The sequence below is a fragment of the Dasypus novemcinctus genome, chromosome 20 (genome assembly GCF_030445035.2).
Source record: "Dasypus novemcinctus isolate mDasNov1 chromosome 20, mDasNov1.1.hap2, whole genome shotgun sequence".
Classification (NCBI taxonomy): Eukaryota; Metazoa; Chordata; class Mammalia; order Cingulata; family Dasypodidae; genus Dasypus; species Dasypus novemcinctus.
This window is the reverse complement of record NC_080692.1, coordinates 46,067,716-46,082,300: the sequence shown is the minus strand read 5'-3', so window position 1 is coordinate 46,082,300 and position 14,585 is coordinate 46,067,716.

The window sequence follows — 14,585 nt, the reverse complement described above, 5'->3', positions numbered from 1 at the left end:
ATTTTTTCCTGGTTCTAATCATTTGCTAAACTAAAATATATTTTTAGTTCCCAAAGATTATTTCCTTTGAATAGTAACTGCAGTCTTGGTTCCAAATGATGGGTAAGTACCAGACTGACTTGCACAACTTTTTAAAATGTTGATGCTCAGCTCATCTGCAGGAATGCTGATTCAGCAGGCCTGGCAAGGGAGTGCCAGCCCGGAATTTAAAAAAGATATTTCTTAATCAACTATAATCTGCAGCCGGGTCAAGCATCACTGCATTGCATGAGGAATTAATTGTACCTGGTCAGGTTTGTCTTTTTGCTTTTTGAAGGTCCAGTATTAGAACGTCTTTGGAGGCAAAAGAGGAGAATTTTAGTGAAATATTACAACTTTTTTTTTTCTAGGCAAACCTCCTATTGTATGAGTGAGTGTAAAGGCCTTAAAATACCTATGTGTGGTAGTGAATTCCATATTATAGTACAAATAAACATGCATTTGAAGTCCTGTATTGTTTCTTAGTAATTTGTGCTGCTTGGAGATCTTCCAAATACAGCTAACAAAGGCTTGTGAAAGGACTTAAAGCATCATGGAAAAATTTTTGCTCTAGACAAGAACAAATATTTACCAACAATAATTCCCAATAGACCAAAACCCTATAAATAACTATTGTGCTCTTGTAAGTACATTAGCATGCAAATATAGTTATTTTAAAAACAAACTGAGCAATATATTTATCCCCTATACTAAGGTCACATCTTAAATGGAGGTTTTAGAATAACCGGGAAGTGAAATTTTATGCATTCAAAAAGAACTTGGTCTGTTTCGTGATGAAATATTTGCCCCCTATAATTCAATTTACTGTAAATAGGATCTGCTATATATATTACATGTATTACTAATTTACAGTATATGATTTACTTTCATCAATATAAGAAAAACCTTACTGTTAAACAACAAGAAAAAGGATCCCTTTTTTTTTCTTATAGAGAGTCTTTTCAACCCATTTTCAACACTTACTGAAAAGCCACAAACACACTGACTAATAGATTTGGGGTTTCCTAAGGGGGGGTGATGGAAATGTTCTAAAATTAGATAGTGGTCATGGTTGCATAACATAGTGGATACACTGAAAACCACTGAAGTGCATGTTCTAAAATGGTGAATTCTATGTTACATGAAATTGTCTCAATTAAAAAAATACTATAAAGGAAAAAAAGGCACTGTAGTTATGAGGAACAGGCTATAGACCCTGTTCTCAGGGAATCTGCAGGCCAGTGGAAGGAATGAAAATAGATCCAGGTAATTACAACGTCTTAGGAACGTGTGCGTTTGCTAATCATGATGGGAGCGATGAGCACCTGTGAGAAGTCCAGCAGATAGGGTGGTGGTTTCGGTCTTGGTGGTGTGTGTACGTGCATATGTGTGTACTTGTTGATAATAGGTGTGTGTGTTAATGGTAGGTGAAGGGAGGGGTAACAATCACTGAAGAGTCAGAAACAGCTCCAGGATTCATTCATTCATTCATTTCATCACGTTGTGTGGACTCCTTACTCAGTACTGGCATGGCCTTTTCCTTCCAAAAGCTTGCACTCCCCTAGGAGGCATGTCCAAAGTTAGCGGGAGCTGCAGAGAAGCGTAGGGTCAAGGAGGTGTGGAAGTGGAAAGTGCTCTAGGAAGCTAAAATAAAGAAAGATCTTCAAAAAGGAAGTGGCGTCCAGTGGGGCCTGGAATCTGGGTAAGATTGTTTCTGGAGAAAGGAATAGCATCAGAGGGAAGACGCAAGTAAGCGTGGGGCAGATCTGGGACCATTTGTTTTCTCACGTGCTGTTGGAGAGAACATTTTCCCCCTACACTCAGCTCCTGTCCTCAACTCTGGGAGCACCTCCCGAGCTGTGCACTCACATCACTTCCTAAATTCATAGCAGACTTACCATTCAAGCCAGTCTAACAGTTAATCATATCTATCTACATTGTTTTCTAATTATTTATTATATTACTATTTTTCAAGTTCTTACCCTTTTGCATTGTTATTTCTTTGAGGGCAAGGGGCTACATTTTCTATGCATTTGGTATATTTCAAATTTTATTCCATGAAATTTAGGCACAAGTATGAACTCGCTCAGTATTTGTTTCTTAACTATGACCAAATGTGGTAGTGAAAGGGTTGTCAGAAAAATTATAGGGCATCTAGATTGCTTTAGCAATATGTCCCATGCAACATGTTTGTACTAAAAATTATTCTTTGTTTATCTAAAATTCAAATTTAACTGTATTTTTATGTGCTAAATCAGGCAGCCCTGGGTGGTGGTATTTTTTTACAGCTTTGTCAAATTTTCCAATGTACTATTGATTCCTAACCCTTCATCCAAGAATAAGCTCACTTGAATCGTTGTTGGGAAGCTGGTTCATCCCTGAACAAATGAACTGCATAAAATAAGAAGAAGGGAAGAAAAATGACATTTGTGGAGCAAAGAGTAGTGACCACACCCGAGTGAATGACCCTTCAAGGGTAAAGGAAGGATGAATGTGAGAACCTGAGGTTAGACACTGCGGGACGGGAGCAGCGAGGAGAGCACGGAAGGGGCAGGTATTCTGGTTAGCAAGATGGCTTGACAAAGGAAAGTTCTAGGGAAGGAACATAAGCTAAGATTTAAAGTCTTTTAAACCTAAGGGCATTATATAGTTTTCAAATTTATGACAAATAATTTGTGTTTGAGTGCATGGCAGTGTCTTCCAAAATTGTTCTAGGCAACATTTCTCAAAACAGAGGCAAGGATAGAGAGAACAGAATGTCATTTCATAGGCTTTTTGTGGACAGGAGGACCTGTTTTTCCTCCCTAAAGGAAGTATTGAGCTTTAGCCCAACCAGGAAGTAGGTATAGATAAATAACATGTTTAATCCTTCTACTGCAAAATCCTGTGACATTTTCCCAGAGTCCCAGATAACTGCTTGATGGGCAGTTTTATAAGCCAGAGAACTTGCTTCCCCAGTCTAGTTCCCTACATATTTCAGCAGCTTATTGCTCACACCCCCTGGTAAAAGGGGATGAGATGCAAAAAAATAAAAAATAAAAAATAAATTGAAAAGACTGAAGATAAACTTGACTTGTGACTGAGTCTTAACATGATTTTATATGTTGGGGGGAGGTGGGTGGTGGAGAAGTGTCACTGAAGAATTTTATTGTTTTGTTTCCAAAGCTAATGAGGAACAAAGAAAATTCGACCTGATGGTGCATGTTTGTTTTCAATTCAACTTCAAAGAGGGAAACCTGCTTTTCTAGGGGACTGCAGGAGGGCTGCTAAACTGTCCTGCCTTGAGAGCCTGTCTCCCCATAAATCAGCTGTGTTACCAGAAGAGCTCTTCTCTGTGACAAACCATCATCTCTTCCTCCGTCTCCTGGCTGGCATTCATGCGTGGCATTTAGGCTTAGGTAAGATGAAGAATTAGGGGCTATATTCCTTTGTATTTTTATGCACTATTTGTTGTATGGCCCCGAAATAGGACTGCAATGTGTATGCCAACTTAGAGGATGATATCTAGGGCAAGCTAAAGGCCTTGAACCCGTCCAGTTCATCATATTTGCCAAAGACTTAAATGAAGATATAAATGAATACTTATCAAATTTGCATTTGAGCCTAATGTTGGGAGTTAGAATTCCATGGATGATGGAGTTAACATCCAAAAAACAAAACAAAGGGCCAACTCTAACAACCTGAAACCTAATATGGATAAATTTAGGGAGTTAAGGGATTCCCCTTCTCTCTTACACACACACACACACACACACACACACACACACACACACACACACAGAGCTGCGTTTCTATATGCCTAGGGGAGCATGGCTAATTGGCACTTGGATAGTAAAGATTTCTGGATTTTAGTTCAGTAAAAGCCAGCGGTACGATGTGGCTGCTGAGAATGCTGATGCACCTTTTGAGGGTGCAGATAGCCCGAGAATGGTTGGAATGAGAAGGTGATTGTTCTGCTCTGGGAGTTGGTTGGAACAATCCTGCAGCTCTGAGGACCTGGGAAACATGGACATACTAGACTACACTCAAGGGGGAACAATCGGTGAAGAGAGGACACTCCAAGTGATTTCCCATGAGGCTCATCAGATTAGTCTAGAGAAGAGAAGGTTTTAGGGCAATGGGAGTTAACTTCGAAGTATTCATCAGAAAAGTGAAAGGCCATTCAAGGTAAAAGAGGTCATACATGTCTCATGAGTGGTACATCTAGAGCCTAAAAACTGAAGTTGCAAGGACATAGTTACTGGCTCAGTATAAAGAAATGCTGACTGTCAGAACAGAGTGACTATTTTAGAGTTTCTCAAATGGGAAATACCAAGGATAGACTGAAAAACCACTTGATTGGATGTTAAGGAATTCAGGCATCAGAAGTATAAATGCATTTTGTTAATGCCTGGGAGACAATAAAATATAGTCAGTAAAGTTAAATTCTCTGAAGTCAAACAAATCTGAGTTTGAAACCAGCTCCAACATTTAGACACTGTGTGACTCGGAAAAATTATATAACCTCTTTGTTCCCCAGGTCTTTCACCTATAAAATATAAAGAGTATCAGAAATTAACTCATGATCATCGGGAATATTAAATGAGAATATTAATGTACAGTGATTAGCATAATATGCACAGAGCAATCATTTAATAATTGATGTTTCTGTTTTTTGTTTTAAGATTTAATTCTCTTCCAAACCTGGCAGTTAGAAATCATTTGCAACAAATCTTATGTTTTACTTGGACTACCTTTGCATTGTACCCTTTCAATATTCTCTATGGCTCCAAGCTTGACTTTTTCATTTTTTATGTATAGTTTTATCCTATTGAGTATCTAGACATTTTTTATTGTTTGTGAGTTTTAATGTTTGTTACTTTGAGAAAAGTAGAGAGGGAAAGCACACTTTTAGGTCTTGATTTCAACCATATGACAAACCCCTCATGTGTAATTTGCATTCCATCAATTAAAACTGTTTTGTATTACTGCTTCTGATGAGGCCTATTAGAACAAAAAGAGAACTACTGGAGGAGCTCAAACTCCCAGAAGATGAGGTACAGGCACTAGGAAGAAGTGTGTTGGCTAAGAAGACAGGGAGAGATGATGCATCCAGACTTGTGGCCAAAGAATGGGTGCCAAGTAATCGGATCACAGAGCATCTCAGCAGCCAAGAATGGGACAAAGGTGTGCAGTAGACAGAACCTTTTTCTCTAAAGATACAATCTGAGGACTCAAGTCACATATCTGTATTTACAGCTTCATGGGCATACAGTTAAGCCCAAATACAACATAGTATATACATACACAGCACATGTGTATATATGTACACATACTTGCACAGGGCTCTTGTTTAGACCAGCCCCTACACTCGGTTTAATGCTCTGCTGTCACAGTCTTAAAATTCTTAATTTTTTAATGTGGGCTATACACTGGGTCCCACAAATTATGTATATGTATATATGTAATATCTTAGAAGTGAAAGGGGCCTTATCGTTTGTCTAATTGAACATTCTTTCCTACCTCCATTTCTGCCAAACACCATGTTTGTCTACAACAGAGATGCTTCATTATTTATTGTTTCTGTTTTCACTTTAGTAAGAAATACTTGATGTACATCCTTGAGATTATTGAGTATATAGAGACAAATATATGTACATATAAATATTACTTTTTATCTAAACAGGACCATACATTACATATTCTACTCTTGTTTCACTTGATGGCATGCATTAGAGATCATTATACATGGGCACACTAGGTCATCATGACTTCTGAAGATTACTCTTAGTAGTTTAGCAGGCCATGCACAAGTTACTGCAGCACCTGGGATGAGATTTATCTGGACTGGGAGGTCTGGATTATTTTAAAGCAGTAAGTATTACCTTGTTATTTCTGCATATTCTGGATGTCACTTCTCTAGGCCATGTTGACTCTATACTTTCCAATTTTTGAAAATAAATTTTTAAATAGAAAGAGGGAAACAATATAGAAATGATGCCATTCCTTTTCCCGTCTGTCAGAATTATATTAATTATCTTGAGCAGGAGACCTAAATTCTTCTTTCTTATTTTTTGGCTCAGCAGCTAAAAATACTTTTGGGTTGGCTTCAAGAATTTTCCTTTCCCACAAATCTCAGTTTATACTAGGCTTTTACTTTTCCTGACACTATTTTCAGACATTTATGTCATTCTTTTGTATTCATTCTTAGCTCCCCTCTTTTTGATTTATGCTTACCTTCTTAAAATCTGTGCTTATAAGGAGTTTCCTGAGTTACTTTATATGTTTCCCCTGCTGTAGTCTTATTGAAATATTTAAGGTAATACTAATTCATGTAATGCTTATAGAGAATTCTCCTCCCCAACTCCCCAAGGTATTTTATTTGTTGAATTTCTAATAATCATAATCATATTTTCTTATTTTATTTTATTTTTTAATTATCTTTTTTTAAAGCTAATAGATCACACAAAACATTACATTGAAAAACCTAAGAGGTTCCCATATACCCCACTCCCCACTCCCCATCCCCTATCCCCATCAATTTTTTAATTGCAATTTTTTGAAGATACATAGATCACAAAAACATTACATTCAAAAAATATGAGGTTCCCTTATACCCCCCCTTACCCCACTCCTCTCACATCAACAACTTCTTTCATTATTGCAGCACATTAATTGCATTTGGTGAATACATTTTGGAGCACTGCTGCACCACATGGATTATAGTTTACATTGTAGTTCACACCCTCCCCCAGTCCATTCAGTGGGTTATGGCAGGATATATAATGTCCAGCATCTGTCCCTGCAATATCATTTAGGACAACTTCAAGTCCCAAAAATGTATTTTCTTCGATCTTTAAAAAAGTGTCTTGGGAAGCAGGTATGGCTCAAGTGATTGGGCTTCCATCTACCATAGGGGAGGACCCGGGTTTGCTCCCTGAGGCCTCCTGATAAAAGTGTGTCTGTGCATGAGCCAGCGCATGCATAGCAAGCCACACAGCAAGATGATGACACAACAAAAAAGGACGAAGGGGAGAGTCAAGGCAAGACGCAACAGAAACCAGGAACTGAAGTGGCACAAGTGACAGGGAATGTCTTTCCACATCAGAGGTCCCCAGGATTGAATCCCAGTGAGTCCTAGAGGAGAAAACGAGAAGAGAAGACAAAAAGAGAAATAGATACAGAAGATCGCACGGAAAATGGACACAGACAGCAGAACAGCAGGGTGCTGGGGGAGGAGGAGAAAAAAAAGTGTCTCAATTCTTGATATATTAAAAATAAGCATAAATATTGACATTTTAAGGTTTTAATATTGTAGTCTAGTCAGGAACAAAAGGCCGACACATGTCTAACCCATACCATGTACTAAGTAAATATTAGTGGAATGAATGCATGCATGCATGTATGCATATATCCACAAATTTAAAAACAGGACCACATGATATTTGCTTGTTTGGATGAATATATAATTTAGCTAAACTTCTTATTTACACAATTGCTCTCCCTATGTTTCCTTTTCTTTCATTTCAACCTTGATCAACCTATGGCTCAAGATACTAAAAATTAAATGTGTAATTCTTACACTTTAAAAAAAAGATGATTCTTAAAAAAAATCAGAGCCTCAATAGAATAGTAAGTTCTTGTGATTTTTGCCCTAAAGCAAAATGGCATACCAAAATAAAGAATTTGACCATTGATCTAAGATTTTACTTAAATAGTAAAATCAAACCAGAATTCATTGAAATACTACTAAGAAAAAGATTTTGGCATTGTTATTGTTGTTTGCATTTGCATTTTCTGTGGATGAGAGTCCAGAGCTTTTATCAGAATCGTAAGGGGGTTGAATACTTCCAAATATTTAAAAACAGCAGACGAGAAAATTTCATGATAAAAATAAAACAAATTAAGGTTTTAGCATTTATCTATTTAACATTCTCATTTTTTAGACCATTCTATTTTTTAAAAGTCCAATGCAAAGCTCTTGTTATAACTGAAAATAAATTCACCATTCACTTTTGATTAAGAGGTCTAAAACTATGCACATGATTTCAAAAAGGGTAAGACATTGTCCATATTTTGGTTTCCTTTAACTCTTAGGTTCTATGGAATATATGCATCACTCAACATGATATATGATTTTTTTCTATGATCTCTTGATATGATGGATTACATAGATTGATTTTTGAATATTAAACCAGTGTTATACACCTGGTATAAGTACCACTCGGTCACACAATGTAATTCTTTTTATACATTGTTAGATTAGGTTCCCTAATTTTTTTTTAAAGATTTATTTATTTCTCTTACCCCCCCCCCCCCACAAACACACCCAGTTGTCTGCTCTCTGTGTCTATTTGCTGAGTATTCTTCTTTGTCCGCTTCTGTTGTTGTCAGTGGCATGGGAATTTGTGTTTCTTTTTGTTGCATCACCTTGTTGTGTCAGCTCTCTGTGTGTGCGGCACCATTCCTGGGCAGGCTGCACTTTCTTTCACACTGGGTGGCTCTCCTTACGGGTACACTCCTTGCGCGTGGGGCTCCCCTACGCGGGGGACACCCCTGCATGGCACGGTACTCCTTACGCGCATCAGCACTGCTCATGGGCCAGCTCCACACGGGTCAAGGAGGCCCGGGGTTTGAACGCCCCTAACCACGGAGCCAAGTCCACTTCCCAGGTTCCCTAATATTTTGTTGAGGGTTTTTGCCTCTGTGTTAAAGAGCACTATCAGTTTGTCATTTTCTTTTCTTGTAATATCCTTGTCATTTCTTGTGATGACCTTGTAACACTTTGTCCTTTGGCATTAGAGCAATGCTGGTCTCCTATACTGTAATATGTACTATTTCTTCTGTAGATGTTTAGTTTGGTAGAATTCACCAGTGAAACCATCTGGAGTTGGTGCTTTCTTTTATTGGTAGGTTATTATTGATTCAATTTATTTACTAGATATAAGGCTATTAAGATTACCTATGTCTTTCCTTGTGAGTGTTTTGGCAGTTTGTTTCTTTCAAGGAATTGATCCATTCCATCTAAGTTATCAAATCTATGGGCATATACTTATTTATAATTGTTTTAGTTTCCTAGCTGCTAAAACAAATACCATACAATGGGTTAGCTTAAACAATGTGATCATGATCATATGATCATGTTGATTGATGCATATATTCCATGGTTTTGAGGGAAGGAAAAGTCAAAACTCAAGGCATTAGCAAGGTGCTCCTTTCTCCCCAATGACCATGACATTCTGGATCTGGCAGCCAGCAATCCTTGGTCCTTGGCTTTTCTGTCACATGACAATACACACGGTGCCATCTTCTCCTGTCACTTCTGGGTTCTGTTGACAACTTCTGGTTGCTCCCCATGACTTCTTTCCCATGTTCTGATTCCTTTGCTTGTAAGGACTTTAGCCATATTGGAGTAAGCCCGTCCTCATTCAGTTTGGGCACACTTTAACAAATCTTCAAAGTTTTATTAACAAGTGGGTTCACACCCACAGGACCAGGGGTTGGGACAGGCCTTTCGTAGGAGACAGGATTCAATGCCTAACAATAGGATTTCCTTATTTTTCTTTTATTGTTCACAGGATTAGTAGTGATGACCCCTCTTTCTTTTCTGATACTGATAATTTATGTATTTGCTCTTTTTTTCTTAGTTAGCTTGACCAGAGGTTTATCAATTTTATTTTTTTCAAGCCAGCTTTTGGTTTCTTTGATTTTCTCTATTTTTCTCATCTTTTAGTTCATTCATTTCTGCTCTGATTTTTCTTTTTGCTGCTTTCCACAGGCTTAATTTGCTCTTCTTTTTCCTGTTTCTTATAGTCAAAGCTGAGATATCAATTTTTAGATTTTTTTCTTTTATAATATGTGCATTTACTGCTATAAATTTACCTCTAAGCAATTCTTTTGCTGCATCCCACAAATTCTGACAAATATTTAGTTGAAATATTTTTCATTTAATTTAGTTCAAATATTTTTAAAATATGTTAGTTTAATTTAGTTCAAATATTTTTAAATTTTTCTTGGAACTCCTTTGATCCTAGGTTATTTAGAAGTATTCTGTTTAATTTCCAAATATTTGTTGATTTTCCAGCTTGCTTTCTCTCATCAATACCTAGTTTAATTAGATTGTGATCTGAGAACCCCCTTTGTATAATTTTTATTTTTTTTAATTTGTTGAGCTGTGTTTTATGGTTAGGATATGGTCTATCATGGTGTAACAGTTTGTTATTATTTATGAATTCCAAAAACTGTTATTGGATTATGTTTGTAAATCATTCTTTTCCTCTAGGTATATTAGGCTGTATTAACTTCAGAGGTTTCACTTTTAACTTGATTAAATTATGATCAGGATTTCGATTGGGCCAAGTCAGTAGGACACTGAATCCCTGCCCCCTTGGTGGGTGGGGACTCACAGAGAAAACTACACAGAAGAGAAGGGAATTGGGATTTTTTTGGATGTTGGAACCCCACAGAGTAAACACAGAGGTTTAGAGACAGCTCCATAGACACAGCTGAGGCGTGGAGAGAAAAGAGTAGCTGAGCCTGGAAAGAACCAAGCCCCAGGGAGAGAGACAAAGCCTGAAGGAACTGGGAACACAAAGCTTTAAGAGGAAGAGGGAGGCCGAATCCTTACAGATGTCGGCAGCCATCTTGCTCCAACACGTGGTAACAGATTTTGGTGAAGAAATTAACTTGGCCTGATAACTGTAAGCTTCTACCCCAAATAAATACCCTTTATAAAAGCCAACAGATTTATGGTACTTTGTATCAGCACTGCTTTGGCTGACTAATACACATGGTGAACATTCTGTGCAGGCTTAAGAAGAATATGCATTCTGCTGTTGTTGGATGGAATATTCTATAAATGTCCAAGTTGATTGATAATGTTGTTTAGGACATCTATATCATTACTGCTTTTCTGCCAGCATGATCTATTAATTACTGATGAAGAAATGTCAAAATTTCCAACTCTAGTAGTGGATTTGTCTATTTCTCCTTTCAGTTCTACCAAGTTTTTGCCTTATGTATTTTGACACTCTGTTGTTAGATGCATAGATATTTAAGATTGGTATGTCTTCTTGGAGAATTGACCCCTTTACAGTTATGTGACACCCCTCCTTATTCCTGCTAGCCTTGCTCGTTCTGGAGTCTGCTTTGCCTGAAAGTAATATAACTATTCCAGCTTTCTTAGTATTAATATGGTATATTGTTCTCTATCCACTTACTCTTAACCTGAGTCTATCGAAAGTCAATTTCTATATTTTTAAAATTCTTTTTGATAATGCATGCCTTTTAATTGTGTATTTAAACCTTTCATGTTTAAGGGATTATTGGTATAATCAGAGTAATATCTACCATGTCTATAACTTTTATCTTTGTTTCCTTTGCTCTTTGTTCCCCAACACCTTGACTGTTTTCTCTGGTTAATGGAATATTTTTTTATAATTTTATTTCATCTTCTCTCCTAGCATATCAATTATATTTCTTGAAAAATGTAGTGATTTCTCTAGAAATTAAAATATATGTTTTAAAGTTATTTAAGTCCACCTTCAAATAACACTATTCCACTTCACTTGTAGGGCAGGTTCCTTATACGAGAGTATTTACAATTCTCTCCCACCCATTGTGACATTGCTATCATTCATTGTACTTATCCATTTGCTACAATCATGATACACTATTACTATTATTGTTTTATAAAACAGTGATCAATTAATAATAAGAAAAAGAAAATAATTTATTTTACCTTCATTTAGTCCTTCTCCAACACTTTTCCTTTTTTTTATGTAGATCCCAGGTTCTGACCTATATCATTTCTGAAAATTTTCTTGTGATATTTCTTTCAGGAATCCCCTCAGTTTTCATTTGTCTGAGAAAGTCTTTATTTCTCCTTCATTTTGGAAGGATAATTTTGATGAATATAGAATTCTAGGTTGGTGGGTTTTTTCTGTCATGTTTTAAATATTTCACTTTACTCTCTTTATGCTTGCATGGTTTCTGATGAGAAATCTGCTAGTTCATCTATGGGTAAGGTATTCTCACCCCCCAGCTTCTTTCAAGATTTTCTTTTTAACAGATTTTTGCTATTTGAATATGCTATGACTAGGTATGATTTTTTTAAAAATTATCCTTCTTAGTTTTCTCTGAGCTCCCTAGATATGTGGTTCAGTGTCTGTTGTTAATTTTGGAAAGTTGTTGGCCAGTGGTACTTCAAATATTTCTCTGCATTTTCTCTCTTCTCCTTTTGGTAGTCTAATTATGCATATAATACCTTTTGAAATTATCCCTGTTCTTTCTTGGGTGTTCTGTGTGGGGTTTTTTGGTTGTCGTTGTTTGTTTTTCATTCTTTCTTCTCTTTATGTTCCATTTTGGGAAGTTTCTATCTTTAAGCTCATTGATAATTTCTTTGGCTGTGTGTAGTCTACTGGTAAGCCCATTGAAGGTATTCTTCATTTCAGCTTGAGTACATTTGATTTCTAGCAGTTCCTTTTGATTCTTTCTTACAGTTTCAACCTTTTCTGCTTACATTGCCCATCTGTTCTTGCATGCTGTCTACTTTTTACATTAGACCTCTTAGCATACTAACCATAATTCTTATAAATCATCTGATACTTTTGTATTTCTGATAAATTCAACATCTGTCACATCTGAGTCTGATTCTGATGATTGCTTTGTCTCTTCAAACTATATTTTATCTTGCCTTTCAGCGTGCCCTGTAATTTTTTTTTTGTTGAAAGCAGGACATGTTGTATCAGATAATAGGACTTTACTATGAGACTTTGTGTTAATTTGGCTGGAAGTCACACTGGATTTACGTTTACTGTAGCTATAGATCCCTGAGGCTTCAAATCCCTCTAATACCTTTGATTTTGGGTTCCTCTTGACTTTGCACTTCCCTAAGTACTCTCTCCAAAGAGACTATGTCTTCCAGCTCCTCAGCTGTAGCCCGTCATTGTATTGCAGCCCCATCTGGTAGTGGTGGTAAGTTTGGGGAGGGGCAGGCTTTCTATAACCTCTGGATTAAATCTCAGTCTATTCGTGGAGCTGTGTCTTGGGCCTGTGTTCTTCACAAGTACTTCTCCAGGGATACAGGTTTCCCCCAGCTCCCTACTCCTTTCTCTAGCTGCAGGATTCTCTTTGTTTCTTGAGGCCCTGACCCAGAGAGAGGGAGACAGGAAAGCTGAGAGGGGCGGAGTGGGAGGAATGCCGTTCCTTCAGGCGAAGTCTTTTTCCCTGGAGAGCTGGCAGTTGGGATGGAGAAGTCTCTGGATGTATTTCACAATGACTGCTTATCTCTTCTCCCTGCCAGAGTCAGGAGCGCAGCAAAGATCTCCACCTTGAGGTCCCTGGAAGTAAAGTCCACAAATATGTGGGGACCCTGTTTAAAGCGGCAGCCCCCAGGAGTTTCTCGCTCTCCTGTTAATTCACACTCAGCCCCAGCCACTTGCCAAAATTACCATTTAAGTGTTCCTACCTGTTTGGGCTCCAGCACTTATAGTCCAGGTAAGCAGATACCAGTTGAGACTCTCTGGACGTGCCTGACTCTTCATATTTTGGGGTGACAGTTTACCTTGTGACTTTACTTCTCTGATGTGTCCAAGAAAAGTCTTTGATTTTCAATTTGTCCAGCTTTTCCTTGGAAGGAAGGGACTGATAACTTCCCAGCTCTTTACATGTCAGAGATGAAACTGGAAATCCATTTGAAATATGTTTATTAATTTATCTATTTATTTATTTTTAAAAGATTTATTTTTTTATTTATTTCTCTTCCCCTCTGTGCCCTGCCCCCCCCCCCCCCACACACACACACACACACTTGTCTGCTCTCTGGGTCCAATTGCTGTGTGTTCTTCTGTGTCCGCTTGCATTCTTGTCAGCGGCACTGGGAATCTGTGTCTCCTTGTTGCATTATCATGCTGCATCAGCTCTCCATGTGTGTCGTGCAACTCCTGGGTGGGCTGCACTTTTTTTGCAATGGGCAGTTCTCCATACAGGGCGCACTCCTTGCACGTGGGGCTCCCCTATGCAGGGGACACCCCTGCGTGGCAGGGCACTCCTTGTGCACATCAGCACTGCGCTTGGGCCCGCTCCACACGGGTCAAGGAGGCCCTGGGTTTGCACCCTGGACCTGCCATGGGGTAGGTAGATGCTCTATCCATTAGGCCAAACACACTTCCCTTTAGTAATTTATTAACAGCCTAAATTGTCTTGCTTATTTATATAGCAAATTTTAAAAACCTGTAAAAATTTTAAAATAATAAATTGAATTTTTCTTTGCATTTTGGCCCCATTTCAGAGATCTCAATGCATATCTTTCTGTTGCTGTTGCATTTCTCAGAATTTCTGTGAAGCAGATATTAGCTGTGTGAACTTGGGAAAGTTATTTATCCCTAATTTCGTGCCCCAATTTCCTCATTAGTAATATAGAGGATTAATAGCACCTGCCTTTTTGAATTATTATGTAGATTAAATGAGATAATATATATAAAAGGCTTAACACAGTAATTACCTGACCAAAAAAAAAATATTCTCAATGAAAGTTAACTCTTTATTAATATTTTTATTGTCAGTTTCCTAGAGAAAATGAAAAGCAA